This window comes from Podarcis erhardii, assembly GCF_964252035.2.
Source record: "Podarcis erhardii genome assembly, chromosome: Z".
NCBI lineage: Eukaryota > Metazoa > Chordata > Lepidosauria > Squamata > Lacertidae > Podarcis > Podarcis erhardii.
The window spans coordinates 23620375-23634089 of record NC_138504.1 but is presented as its reverse complement, the minus strand read 5'-3'; the positions used below and the strand labels follow the sequence as shown (position 1 = coordinate 23634089).

General features: G+C 40.4%; 1 long non-coding RNA gene across 1 annotated transcript in view; it reads left to right on the top strand.

The window, feature by feature from the left end:
* Nucleotides 1-9257, top strand: part of LOC309334112 — a 200011-nt gene extending 190754 nt beyond the window's left edge. The window contains exons 3-4 of the long non-coding RNA XR_014152887.1: nucleotides 5749-5829; nucleotides 9019-9257. This is a non-coding gene — a long non-coding RNA (uncharacterized lncRNA). The remainder of the gene's footprint in view (nucleotides 1-5748; nucleotides 5830-9018) is intronic.
* Nucleotides 9258-13715: the final 4458 nt, after the last annotated feature.

Below are 13715 nucleotides of genomic sequence, written 5' to 3'. Positions count from 1 at the left end.
GTGTGTGTGTCTGTGCGCGCATGAGAGAGAGAGACTCCTATCTTTCGCATATCAATATATTCAGCATTCAATCAAATAAATTTGAATTTCCACAACTGCAGGGAGGCCAAAACAATATGGAAATGAGTAGTCCCAGGGTTTCAAAGCCTCTTTTAGTAATGAGGCAAGGCTAGGACAGAGGTACTGAGTTCAGGAACTAGGGCCCAGGAGCATAGTTAGCAACCCTGAAGCTGAGATAGAAGGAACATTTTGACAGTCATGGATCTTATAGCCTGGCTTAGAAAGTTAATACCAAAGTGCTGTCCTATGTCTGGATAGTTAAAGGTCCAGTGCCAATTTATGCAATCACTGGTTCCTTCTATGCAACAGGGTTTTGAGCTGCAGAAACGTTTTTGGAGAAAACTCTGGAAGGCTTTACTGATCCACTGAGATCCTTTAATCAGAGCCCAATGGCAGAGGCACCTCCTTGAGGTTCAGGGGATTGAGTTCAGATTCAAGTGTTGACAGATTTATTCCAGAAGGACTGGGGAGTGGATCCGTAACTTCCTCAGAGCTACTATTGCTCTAAGACTGAGAAGCTGCATTGCTCTTCTAAATGCAATAGACAACACAATGTTTGTGTGTGGTTCACTGATTGCTGGCTTATTCCTCTCAGCTATCTTAATAGGAAATGTTTACTTGCTGTGCCAGTGCATAATGTTTGTTAAAGAAAAAGAACAGCACCACGGCTGAGTTTGGTAAGGGCACTTAAAGGCTTGTTTGCCCTCTTAGAAGCTATGGAAAGACATGCTGAGGTGCTCTTTCAGGTGTTACTTCACTACTAAGCAATAACTGCAGGCCATTCCCAGTTGGCGGGAAAGAGACAGCATGTCAGATAGCAAATAAAAGAAGGAAAGGTAGCCAATTCTCACCTTGTCAGAATCATGGTGACTTATTCTCGTGAAGACCACAGAAGTGAAGCAGCTCCTAATTATATTGGAGATCATTTCCTCACCCCTACAGTCTTGGATTTCACCCTCGATCTTATAATCCAGTAGAAGACTAAAAATGTAAGGAGAGCTGGGGCTGGAAGAGGGGCTTTGTTCCTCATTCAGTCAAAACATGAAATGTTTACAGTGGGTGGTAGATACCAGGAAGACAAACTTCAGAAAGGGGTGCTCAGTTCCTAGACTGATTTTACAACCAATCAATTTCCCTTAGCAAACTTCAGTTTCAAAGACTATCTTGTGACTGTTTAAAGTGGCATGACGGTGCTTTAAATGTACAGTGTAAGTGGGGCCTCACTTTATTATTAAATATTTATTTATATTCTGACTTTTCCCCTGATGGGACTCAATATGGCTTACAGAGAAAAACAATAATCAGTAAAAAGAAAAGGAAAAGGAAAATCAATAATTAAAAACAATTAAATGTTAACAGAATCAAACCTATATACATATATAAAATCTGTTTAGAACATACAAATGAGTACAATATAAACAGTGTGGCAGCAGCCCTTTCATTAATAGCAGTTGGAACAAGAAGGTCTTCACCTGCAGGCAGAAGGACAGCAAGGAGGGAGCCAGTCTAGCTTCTCTAGGGAGAGAATTCCAGAGTCTGGGAGCAGCCACCAAGAAGGTCCTTTCTTTTTTTCTTTCTTTTTTTTTTGTTTTAGAGCTCTGCTAGACAGCTGCTGCTAGCCACTCAAAACTTGAGTAATGAGTCTGTAACTGTGTGATGAGTCAACACTTATTCCACCAGTGTAGGCTCAAGGCACATGGGAGACATTTATTCCACAGCCCCTATCAATCTGCCCCTGAGTCATGTTCTTCAGTGTAGTTCATGACAGGCCCAGCTCAGGTAGTGTCTCCTGTGTTGAGAGAAGCCTCTTTTATCTAGGGGAAGCCTCCGTTAAAAGGAAGGGGGAGACAAATCTTGCTAACTTCCCTCCCTCATGTCATCTCCCACACAGTTCTGACAGGTCCCCCAACTCTCTGGAGAAGGGGGGGCAGAAGGGGGGCATTAGCTGGAGGGGAAATTGCCAGAATCTGTTTCCCTTTTGTTCTGTAAATGGAGCCCTCCAATGGATGACAGAGTCTTCCATCACTCGGAGGAATACCAGTGAATACAATATATTTTGGTGTCTTCTTCAGAAATGCTTGATTTCTTGCTTTAAAGGCAGTGAATATTTAATGAGTGTCCAGTGTTATTTATTATTATATTTAATGAGTGTCCAATGTTATTTATTATTAAACAATGGGTTATTTGGTAAAAAGAAAATACTCCTCTAGTCTCTGCCAAAGCAACACAGAAATAGGTTTAAAGGAATGAAATGTGATTACTTAACCAAAACCATTAGGTGAAAAGTGCAGGAAAGTGGGTTTCAGCTAAACATCGGACTGTGGTTAAAGCAGCAAAATTCTAATGACGCTTGAGCAATTTGCTGTTTGTGAGTTCCAATACTAACAAACTGTAAATTGTTTTAACTGACTATTACTTTATTATTACATTGTTGTAAGTCATTCTGAGACCTTATAGTGAAGGGTGGGAATGTAATTATTATCATTATTAAGCTGATCTTACTACAACTCTGAGTATAAAGCGTAGGTCAGAAAGGAGCTGTCCATAGCATATCACATTTCTCCAAATGTTGTGATGCAGTTCCTGGTTACAAAGTGTATCAACATGTTTTAAGAATCTATTATTTTGAGATGATTTTTGTTTAGAAATGCATATGGTGGGGTGGGGAAAATGCCTATTTAAATGTGAGTGCTTGTGTGGATGCCTATTTAAATATAAACGTGAATGCTTGTGTGGGTTGTTGTTGTTGTTTTAAAAAATCAGATTAATATAGAAATGGGAAGGGATGGGTTTGCTTTTTTAAAACTGAAAATTGCACAGATGTGTGATAGACTGATTCATTCATCCCTGCAAAATTCCTTTTACAATTTCTATACACTATTATCAAAATGGGAACATTAATACATTAATGGTGGTGCTGACAGCAGCAGAAGAAATATGAAGCCTCTAACACAACATTTTGTGATTTGAAAAGGTATTCCATCAACAGCCTCTTGAGGGCTGGCTTTTATCAACCTATTGACGAGGACACATTTCCAAGTCATTTTGTCCAACTGTGTGATTTTCATTAACTTATGACACCTTTGACCAGGAATTCTTGAGCTTTGTTTAAATGTCCCAATAGCTCCTTCTCAACAGTTACACCTCCAACTAACCACCCTTTGAGAAAAGAGGGGGGGAAATATCTCCCTCTTTCTGTGTGACTTAATAAGCAAGAATGTATGAACTGCATTAGGTATAACTGAAAAGCAATTCAGACAGAAGGTGATTGTGGACTTGAGAAGGTCTTGCTTGAATTCCCTTTGTAAATGAACCTCTTTATCACACTTTTTTATTCTGGATAGAAGCCATAATCTGTATTGCTGACATCATCAAACACATATATTCAGTATGACTAGCTTGCCTTCCATCTGTCATACTTGGGAATTTATTCTCGGTAGCCTAAGGGATAAAGACATTGAAATGGAAATACCGTAAGATCACACTCTTGACTTCAGGCTCCTTATCCTTCATGGATCCCACTTAAGGAATGCCAAAATGTAAAGTGTAGGATCCCCTAATTTTAATGTGCCTGTGTTGAATTGCCAATTATTAAAATTGTTCAGCATTTGGGAGTGGGGCAATGAAACCTTTCACTGATTATACTCACAGATTAAAATCCCACTTCAGTTCATTTACATGGTGAAAGCTATTGGGGAGGGAGACAAAAAGGAAAGGCTATTATGGAAGTGATGGAGGGCACTTGAAGTGCCCAGTGGCTACTACTAACAATGATTGTATGTTATTTACAGGGTCAAAGATAGCCTGTCTTTGACTGCCAGTTGCTGGGGAATGATAGCAAGAGCACATTGTACTGACCTCCTACTTCTGGACTTCCCATCTGTCTAACCTCTGTGGGGACAGAATGCTGAATTAGATAGACCTTTGATTTGGTCCTACTGGGTTTTTCTTGTGCTCGAGCTCTTCCTATAGCCTGTGGTCAAGCCGTGTTCAACTCACATCTCTCCATAAGCAATCAAAGTGAGAGCTCACTTTTAAAAGCTCCCCTTTTTATTACTCACAGCATCCTCAAGTATAATTGTAATAGAGGATGGTGATGATAGATAGTTAAAGAATTATGCACACAGCAGATGTTTCCAGACAATCTGAAAAATCCCTAGCAGACATATCATAGTGGGTTGCTGAAACATAATTCTTTATGCTATGCGTAGGAACTTTGGGTTTGGTGTTCCACCATTTATGCTCTAGACAGCTAGCTGGTGATGAGGCCACAACTTTTTCTGTCTTTGTCTGTCTCTCTCTGTTCATCAGACCCAAATAATGGGTCCTTGCTCAGTGTCTGAATATGGATACCACTTTGTGCATCCTTTTACACTTTACAAGTCATCATGTAAGCCAGTCCATGTGGAAGGTTTTGACTTTTAAAAAACTGTGAATATATGGTTACAAAGTAAGAAGCAGATATGCCATCAGATGGAAGCTGTTTGACCCACTTTCTGGAATATTTCAGATTACGTGTACATTGTCTAAAGGTGAACAGTAATGCCAGTCTCTGGTCTGTTTCTGAGTCTGTTTGCAATTCAAATTGCCATCCATTATCTTTGAAGCCTTAAGTAGTTAGTGTCAACATATTGAGGCTCACCTCCAACCATGTGTTCCTACCCACCTACTCAGATCTTTAATGCAGGCCCTGCTCTGAGCCTCACCAATGCATGGTTTGTTGGCAGGCAGGACAGAGTACCTCAGCTATAGCACCCAGAATGCTTCCAGGTCACCTGTTTATTGAGCATTCATCCTGATTTGTTTATAGAGAGATTAAATGATGTTGGCTATTTAGTAAGTATTTGTCCTGAAAATATTTATTTATTTATAGGGCTATTAGATGATGTTGGCTATATAATTAGCATTCCTTCTGATTTGTTTGCAAGGAGGTTAGATTATGTTGCTTCATAACATAGGTTATGAATTTTGCAATGCATTTTCCCTTCACTTTCCTTACCACAACAAATATAAACTTTTGGGCAAGTAGTTTTGTTGCAGAGGACCTCCCAATCACCAATAATTCTGCAGCCTGAATTTTCTGGTTGTGGCTGAATCCCATCTGAATGTAGCAAGTCTGGAAGTGTCCTCAGCCTATGGAATTCTGATCTGGAAGATTCATCTGACCCTTTCCCTGATTATCCTGCCAGGATGGGGAACATGTGACCCTCCAAATATTGTTCAATTCCCATCTTCCCTGGCCATTAGCTATGCTGGTTGTGGCTGATGGGAGTCGGAAACCACTGGCATCTGGAGGGTCACAGCATGGAAGTTGGACTATCTACTCCCTCTTTTTCTAAATAAACACAAAATAAACTGTTATAATTTGTGCCACCTAAATATATGTGTACATTGCCTAACATTTAGATATACATCCCAAACTTGGTATCCTCCAGATGTTTGACTGACCTTGTAATTCAAAACATTTGGAGGGCATCAGGGTGGAGGAGGCTGACTTAGACTGCAATCCTAACTTCATTTACCAGGGATAAGCCCCAATGAATTCAACAGAGTTTGCTCCTGACCCACTTGTTGTAGAATCAAACTACTTTGCAAATTCTCACTTTACAGTGTTGAAAGATGCTTTGAAAGCAATCTGGTACTATGGAGTCTCTCTCAACATGTCGTTTTCATTGTTATGTTCTTCAGGAAAAAGAGTTTCTGTCTCTGAAGCTGGATCTGAAGTTGAAACAGGTTGGAAATTAATACCTGAAAGCACAATGAAAAGAGGTAACCTTAAATTTACCATTATAAGGTCAGAATTTGAAATGGTTGAAAACTAGAGGGGGAGAGATAACAGGAGTTATACTCAAACACACACACACACACTGCATTCATTGATTTCAATATGTGCTGTGTTGTTGGTGGTGATGCAGATACAGGCATAAGTATATTGTTATCAGCTTTCTAAACAGTATTTCTATAACACAGCTATAAGATTTTTCCCACTTAAATGTATCCTTGAGACGATACTTACACAATGACATCAAGAGAAATTAATAGAATGATTATACAATGCCTTATGCTTTTTCCTTTAGCTTATACTTGAATGTCATTGTCACCCATGATTCACAGCCTCTTTGGGTGCATTGTATACAGTAGCAGTGCATGGTGAAGTAGGGCAGCATTTAATTTAATTTCATTTTATTTTATTGCTCTTGCTTCCTGAATAAAAAGTAGGGTGATGGTGAAGCCAATGCAACATGGTTGCACAAGTGGGACAGCCGCTGTCAGTCTGATAATACAGCAAGTGCAGCTACATGTCCCTCCCTGCTGCTTCCCCAGTCCAGGCAAACAGCTGTGACACAGGTGTTGAGAAGGTGGCACCATTCTACCAAATGCACCACTACTGATCATATATGTGCATGACTGAATGGAATTCCTTCAGCAGTACTGGATGCAGTGGCGGAGCGTATGCTTCTGCTGCCCTGGGTGCATTCGCTGGGAGCATCCCCAAGGGGCGCAAGGCATGGAAGAAGCCCACTGCAGCTTGCCACAGCCCAGTAGAGGAAAGGGGCAGCAGCTCTCTGTTGCCAACTCTCCACTCCGCCCCCGGGTCAGAACTGACCTGGGAGTGGAGCTGCAGTTGGATACAAGGAATCTGCCTCAACAGCTCCCTCACATGCCAAAGCCAGGCTCTGATGGTGGGGCCACCTGGTTGCGCCACCTCCAAAAAATGCACCCAGGACAATGGCCCCCTTAGTACCCCCCCCCCCCACATACACACTATGCCACTGGCTGGAAGGTCATTGTAAGAGAATCCCATTGCAAAACCAGATGTGTACATACATAGAGAGTGTGATTCAGGTAGATGGCCGTGCTGGCCTGATGCAGCCAAAATAAATAAATAAAATAAAAAATTGTCCAGTAGCACCTTGGAGATCAACTAAGTTTGTTCTGGGAATAAGCTTTCATGTGCATGTACACTTCTTCAGATACCAGATAGAGAGAAAGAGAAGTGCTGGAACTGTTGTTCATGTATCAGCATTTTGCTCTTGGTACTCCATTCTTACTTATAGTTTATTAGGTGGCTAATCTGAAAATTCTAATTGAGCTTGGTAATTTTAGTTTCTCAGTAGTGTTCTTCCGCTTGTATTTTTACTCAGATTGCAGTGACTGGTGTTTTAATTTCGCTCAGCAATTTTACCTGTTTAGTTGTTTGAGTATGTATTGTTTCTTCTAACTCGCATTTCAAAGGCCAGTGGCTGATGCAAAGAAGTACCTGCCTGCCTACTGCACTTACCTGCCTATCCAGCTATCTATCTACGATCAGCTGCCTCCAGGGTCCAATACCATGCTATCATCTTCAGACCAGTCATTTCCAGCAGATAAAGTAAAATGGGGAAGAGCAAGGTCCTACTCACAGCCCATTGTTGCCCACCCATATTCCATGATTCTGGGGGGGAAAATCTGAACCACTAACATTAAGAAAGAAAGCAAAACAGCATAACATTCACAATGTGACTTCAGGTTTCTAGCAGCAGCAGCAGCAGTCATGCTGCTCATGATCCTCTTTGAAGATTGCACCCCATACAACTCACATCCATAAAAATGGTTTGCTCCATCAACTGTTTTCTTCCAGGAGAGAGGGGGAGTTGAGATTTTTCTGAGTTTTCTGCAGATCTGCTGTCTAATGAGAAAAGAAAGCCTTCAAGTCTCCAGTTTTTATTTTCTCTAATGACTGGTGCTAGGTTGTTGTTGTTTTGTCTTTTTTGTTTGTTTGTTTTATTAATGACTGTCTTTGCTTCTTTTCTTTTCTTCCTTTGGAAGTGATGATGGCACCATGTGCTGTTTCCATTAGTTCCAAGGGATGAACAATAAAGGGAAGGCCAGGAGAGGGATGGCTAACTGTTGCAGGTTGATGAAATTTCCCCCTTGGCAGTCGTAACACTGAGGCACCATATTGCCCAGTGTTTCATCGTTTGACATGCAGGCATTGCAATGTGATCTTGGCAGTAGAATGATGAAAATGATAAAAAGGAGCGTGATCTTAGCTTCCTAGTAGATAACTACCAAGCTTCTCCGAATGTTTATAAAGCTTGTCCAATGGTTAGGATGTGTGACTTTGATTTTTCTTTTTCTTTTAATGAGATATGCCTAGCATTCCTAATCATTATTGCATGTGTTACAAAGATTTAGCTGTAACCATGATGAAAGAGTAACTCTTTGCTGGACTTGTGCTTTAGTTAGGAGGGCAATGGGAGCTGAAGTTTTTCTATCTTCATACAGAGTGTTTACTCGTTTTTATAAAACTAGCTATTCAAAAATACCACACACAAAGTCAATGGGGACCGTGAAGAATATAATAAACAGTGGATGTTATTGCTGGAAAAAGCAATGCAATCTATAGTAACAGGAATGCATAAAAGTGTGTACTGTATGATATAAATTGCAACAATGCTACATAAAAACACATGCGAGAGAGACTCATATTGTAGTCAAAAGGCCACTGAATGAACTGAATATACAGAATTCCCCTATGAAGCTGAATCTTAGATGAGAATATTGTGGGATTGATATATTTATATACATACACACACGTACACACACGTACACACACACACAAATATATATACACAGCGGTAACTTGGTTTGCAACTGTTTTGGATTACAACCACGTCAAACCTGGAAGTGCGTGTCCCTTTTTTTGGATTACAACATTTTTTATATTACAACCCTTTTTGGGGGTGGGGAGGCCCCACTGGCAAAAGCGCGTCTTGGGTTACAACCTGTTTTGGTTTACGGATTATGGTTGCAAACCAAGGTACCACTGTACAGTGAATGTTATTGGAAATAGCAATAGTAATTTTTTACGTTGTTTATGGGCCTCATAGACTCTTTCTGTATATTGTATATTGGTGGGGGGAGGATCTCCTTTTTTCTTTGTGTATAAAGTTTACTACATATTTTTCTTTCCAGTGTTGCCTCCAGAGACTCCTCAAATCCCTGCAAGCCCTTCAGTCCTGGGCTAGCCAGTGTCTATGCTCCATGCCTGGAGTAATCAACATGGTATTTTCCAGTTATTGTGGACAACAACTCCCATTAGCCTTACCCAGGAAGGCCAGTTGTCAAAGATGTTCAGAGCTGCAGTCCAGCAACCTCTGGAGGGTACCATGTCAACTCCTCCTCCTTTGTTTAGCAGCTTGAGAAAACTTTGGTATCTTTACAGGTATTTAGTATTCTTAGAAACCTCAGCATCAATTGTAGAAAGCAAGCCAAGGAATTGGAAATAAAAAGTTAGTCAAGGAAACACGATTTGTTCCTTAATATATATGAACCAGCATTCAATATTCAGTGAAAGCAGAAGGCTAAGATAATGTCTCACATAAATAGACCATAGTATAAACCTTCCAAATATAGGCAAGAGGTGAATATATTTGATGAAACACTTTACAGGAGACGAAAAAGCAAGCCATGTGTTGTGGTTAAAAGGTTGAGGAATAATTCCACATGCTCTCTATCCTGCAGCCATTTACCCCTCGATACTTTAATTATTGATTTAGTTAAACTCAACACATGTAAGATGCTGATAAATATTGCAGATGCTACTAAAATCAGAAGAGCAGTAAAGCTCAATAGGACATGGCTGGTTTATGGTGTAGCCCCGACATGTTTGTGAAAAGCATCAAGGAGCATAATATGGAATGTAAGGGATCTAAGTGTTAAATGATGCATTGGTGTAGAGCAGTCCATAACGATTTAATAGGGGAGAGGAGACAAAAGTATGTTGATTGAGGCATTTAAGTATTCGGCCCAGTGCACCAAAAGCTCACATATCCAGTAGATAAATGATAATGAACTTGCATAAAAATTGAACTCTTAAGAGAATTGCATTCCTGTGTAGGAACTTGGGGCCACATTCCCAATATTCTGCATTAATTTTTCAGTATCATAATGGCACCTCAGGTGTTATACAGTGGCACCTCAGGTTACATACGCTTCAGGTTACATATTCCGCTAACCCAGAAATAGTGCTTCAGGTTAAGAACTTTGCTTCAGGATGAGAACAGAAATTGTGCTCCGGCGGCACGGCGGCAGCAGGAGGCCCCATTAGCTAAAGTGGTGTTTCAGGTTAAGAACAGTTTCAGGTTAAGAATGGACCTCCGGAACGAATTAAGTACTTAACCCGAGGTACCACTGTAGTTCATAGGATCAAACTAAGGCTGAAATCATACATTATACACATTCACTTATTGATCTTATTGACTTACACTTTCTAGATGATTTCTAGTAGCAGTAGTAGAAGTAGGCATTAGATCTCACCTTTCCCCCAAGGAGCTGAAGATGCCATGTTTTCTTACCCGCTGTCCATTTCATCCTCACAGCAACCTTGCAAGGAAGGCTAGGTTGAAGGATAGTAACTGACCCAAACTCCCACAGTGAATTTCATGGCTAAGTGGAAATTTGAACCCTGGTCACCCAAATCCAACTTGAACATTCCAGCTGCTATACCACAGTGGCCCTCAGTGTCTAATAGTCATAATGTCTAATGGTGATGGGTTGCCTCTATGCTGTACTAAAGTAGATTCAAATGCATAACTTTCATTTCCATTGTTTGTTTGCTTATACTTAATCCAATGAGCTCAGAGCAGCATTTTGTAGATAAGAGGGAATTTAAACCAAAGTCTCCTAGGTGGTTATGATGGAGGCATTAAGTTTGTTACATTGGCCAGCCAGATGCCCATGGAAGTCCATGGTCAGAACCTATGGGGAACTGTCCTACTCATGTTCCCCCAAAATTAGTATTTGGAGGCTGCTGACAGTGGTGGCAATATAGCTATCTAGTAGCCATGGATAGCCTTATCCTGCATTTTGTCTAATCTCCTTTTAGAGTCATCTAAGCTGGCGGCCATGACTACATCATGTAGCATGTATTGACCATGCACCAACCAACTCAAGCTCAGAATTAAACTTCAGAAAAGGCCCTTGCCTTGAAGGAACTGTGATTTTCCAGTCGCAGAAGGAGGAGAAGAGAGTTGGCTTTTGTCAATTTCGCTCTTGTCCCAAGCTGCTCTACAGGGTCTTCCAAACATCCAGAGTAATTTGCTGGTGGTGCAGGGGGAATTTTGGAAAATAGTCCCCTCACCCTTCTGTGAATTAGAACATGCCATGAGCAGAACTTCACTCATGAGCTCTCTGGACCCAACACATTAGATTCCAGCAGAGACATCCAACACAAAATGTAACAACTGAACACCCAACCTTATGATCTGGGATTTATGCAACTCATGGCTAAGTACTGCAGCTGGGCAAACTTCTCACTGAATTATGCTCTTGAGTGGTGTTTTGCAGGTATGACTCTTCAGTAATTTTTATATACTGTTTTCTGTCATAATGTTGAGACACGATAATGATTTTTTTTGTTATAAATTCCTCCATATATAATATAACTGATGGATGATGCACTTATTTAAGCATCAGTGGGCAAGTAAAGTTATCTATGGGTGACTAACAGCCTTGAATAAATACTATTTCAGCTCAGCTCAGGAACTATAATACCTTAGCAATGCAATTACATGGTGGGACCTATTATCCCAATTAATTGACTGTTTTATGTTCACAGTGCACTATCCTTGAAACACTTCAGAGGCTTGGCCTTCTCTTGGCCACAGGCAAAAAAAAAAAAAAGGATAGCAAGTAACCAAGAAACAGCTTTCATTTATGTACCAATATATATGGCGTGTAATTATACTTTAAGCATAAGTAGGCAAGGCTCAAAGATGTCCTTTGATTTAAGTAAGTATAAAACTATATATTAAGGCCATGGAAGAATATCTGGTTTCCAAACCCCTTTGGAGAACTCTTTCTGATCTGTCTACAGCTTTCCACATATTTCCTGTAATGCTTCTGGCAAAAGGTTGATCTTGATTGTTATTAATTATATACCGATTTCCAAGCACGGGAAAGTGAAAGAGCAGTCACCAAGGGATTTTGCATGTGCTGGATGGGTGAACAAGTAAAGGTAGTACATTAATGTCTGGTTGTGTAGCTACTTTGTAAACTGTCAGCCCTGGGCTGTGCTTTATGGTTCTGGAATTTGACCACTTGAGTTTACCTTTACTCCCTCTTGTGGTTTCCAAAGCTGTATTGCCAATGCTATAAAATAAAACACAGTAGTAATTCTTCTCCTTATTGTAAGAAGCATTGATCGTCTCTGATTGTATATTATAGCAAAGGGGCAGTCCATTACACAAATTTATTACATTTTCTTCCTGATAATTACTGGAAGTTATTGAACAAGGCAGGGAGTTATAGCCAGTCAGTTCCTGCTCTCGCTGAGGAAGCAAATCCAAATATTTAGTAGAACTGAACAGCTGTAAACAACACATCCTGCTTTTAACAAATTTAGAATTTACAACATACAGTGCACTGGGATGTTGGGGTTTTTTAAATTGTGTTTTTGATGCAGCATTGCATCATTTTTGCTTCTTCTCTCTCCTCCCCCTGCCACCCCAAAGCACCATAATTGTTTGACCATGAGCTTAATGGTCTCATCAGCAAACCACAAATCATATGCACAGTCAAGACTTCCAGAGACCATTGTGTGGGTGCTTGCTAACAGCAGGAAAAAGGCACAGACGATGGTGGAATCTTTAGGGCAGAGTGGATGTACAAAACCCCTATTAAGATGAGCTAAAGGTCAGATCCTCTGGAAAAAAATTATTTAACTAGGACCAAACTAGGACAAGCCCTAGCAAGCTAAGCCCAGGTGTTTTAACTTCCCTGCTTTTTGATACTTAAGTGAATTAGTAATTATCCTGCCTCTTAAATGAAACTTTTTTACACCTTAAAATCCCCATAGGGGAAGGGCTATAGTTTAGTAGTAGAGTGCATGTGTTGCATTAAGATGGTCCCTGGCTCAATCCTTTGCATCTTCCAGTTGGATTGGCAAAATCCCCTATCTGAAACACTGATGAACTGTTGCCATCCATTAGATGGGTCAATGGTACGACTCAGAATAAGGCAACTTCCTTTGCTTGGGCCAGCTTCCATTCCATTCTTCTTCTATTCATTTCCCAATCGCAGCATCTTTGACCTGAGTCTTCACCCTAACACCTCACTTACCTAAATGTCTAAAGCAGATCTGAAGAAGTGTGCATGCATATGAAAGCTCATACCAATAACAAACTTAGTTGGTCTCTAAGGTGCTACTAGAAGGATTTTTTAAAATTTTGTTTTGTCTAAAGCAGAATAAGAGTTTTTGCAAAGCCTAATTGGTGTGCTAAAATGTTTTGCCTATTGCACTGGACTCTCCTGAAGTACCAGTAGTTTTTTTCACGTTTCACTATCTTTTTCTATAGCAACTTTATATATCTTGCAGTCTAACACTGAAAGGACTGGGAATCAGCTCTGTATAGATACCTGAATCCATTTTTGTGCACTTCGAGTGCCGCTAAGCTAGTGCAGCTGACCTAGATTCCATGTAGGGTAGGGAGATATTTTGCACTGTTCTACTACTACACCTTATGGTAAGGGTCTTACCTCTTCTTGGGTATCTTTTTTGTTTGTTTGTTTGTTTGTTTGTTTGTTTTTGCGAAGCCAGCTTTTGGTCCAGAGCTAACATCAAGGAGCATCTTGGTTGGGCATCTTCTGATGGTGCACACGCAGGGTGTTGA